The 1,190-nt window shown below is 49.6% G+C and overlaps 1 non-coding gene across 1 annotated transcript; it reads left to right on the top strand.

Moving 5' to 3' along the window:
* The first annotated feature begins 330 nt into the window (after window positions 1-330).
* Window positions 331-488, top strand: LOC125773006 (5.8S ribosomal RNA). The gene has a single exon (XR_007419822.1). It is a non-coding gene; the product is annotated as a 5.8S ribosomal RNA (ribosomal RNA).
* The last annotated feature ends 702 nt before the right edge of the window (window positions 489-1,190 follow it).

The raw sequence follows: 1,190 nt of genomic DNA, 5'->3' as shown, positions 1-1,190 counted from the left end.
CGAACAGGAACTGTGGTGCAGACATACAAGGGCCATGGGGCGGTACGCAAAGGATACGGATGAGCGAGTATGCAGGCCCAATACTCAATAGCTCGATCCGATCCAAGCACATGAGTTGACTGCGGCGTCAGGTTAACCGATGTGCTAAGAGAGTTGTTCCTGGGCCTTCAAAGTGACTTCAAAACTATCTTAGCGAATGGTGGCCATGGGCGTAGACATGAGCCACAAGTCACAAGGCCTGGGACTATTGGGTAATAAAGACAACTTAGTCAGAAAGTTAGTCTTTGGACGTACCACCGGGATTGTGTTACATTGGGAACCTTACTATAAAACCCTAGGCAGGGGATCACTCGGCTCATGGATCGATGAAGACCGCAGCTAAATGCGCGTCACAATGTGAACTGCAGGACACATGAACACCGATAAGTTGAACGCATATTGCGCGTCGGACGATTAAACCCGGCCGATGCACACATTCTTGAGTGCCTATCAATTCCTTGATATACAACAAACCAAACTTCAGGGTGGAGCGTGCCACAATAGAACACTATGGCGAGCAGCCCGTCTAGTGTCGTGGGGGAAACACGCTTCCACACTGTGCATAATGGCGTGCTCGGGACCTTTGTTGGGACCGCAGGGCGCTGAAAGTAAAGGGGTGAACCGCATAAATCGCACGCACGTAAACGCGCACACACACAAATAGAGTGAGACGTATCGTAGGATACCGCTAAGAGTACGTTGTGAAACATGGGGAAATTCAATCGAAAACCTCTTTGATGTCCAAGATTTCGTTGACCGTATCCGTCGTAATACTGGATCAACGTGCTTGGGGGAAAACGTCAAAGGGTTTTATAATAGTGGTGCATGATTAACCCATCGATGCCCGAGGGGAACATGTTGTCCAATACAATAGTGGTGCAGTTGGCTCGACATGCTCGGGGGGAGACATCGTGGGTCCAAGTCGACCAAGTCGACCGGGAGTTGTTGTTGAGAGATCGAATCAAAACGATGCCGAGCGGAACTCGTTGTCCTTATTGGAGTGATATTCGGACAACGTGCTCGGGGGGGCCATCGTTGATTCAAAAATGACCGTAAATTGCCCAATCCGTGTGTGTGTGTGTGTGAAGTGTTGTTGCGTATATATCGGTTCGCTATGCCCCGGGTTCGAAACGAATGGAATGTGACTGATT

The sequence above is a fragment of the Anopheles funestus genome (genome assembly GCF_943734845.2).
Source record: "Anopheles funestus chromosome X unlocalized genomic scaffold, idAnoFuneDA-416_04 X_unloc_173, whole genome shotgun sequence".
In the NCBI taxonomy this organism is placed as follows: domain Eukaryota; kingdom Metazoa; phylum Arthropoda; class Insecta; order Diptera; family Culicidae; genus Anopheles; species Anopheles funestus.
This window is presented reverse-complemented; position numbering and strand designations above follow the sequence as displayed.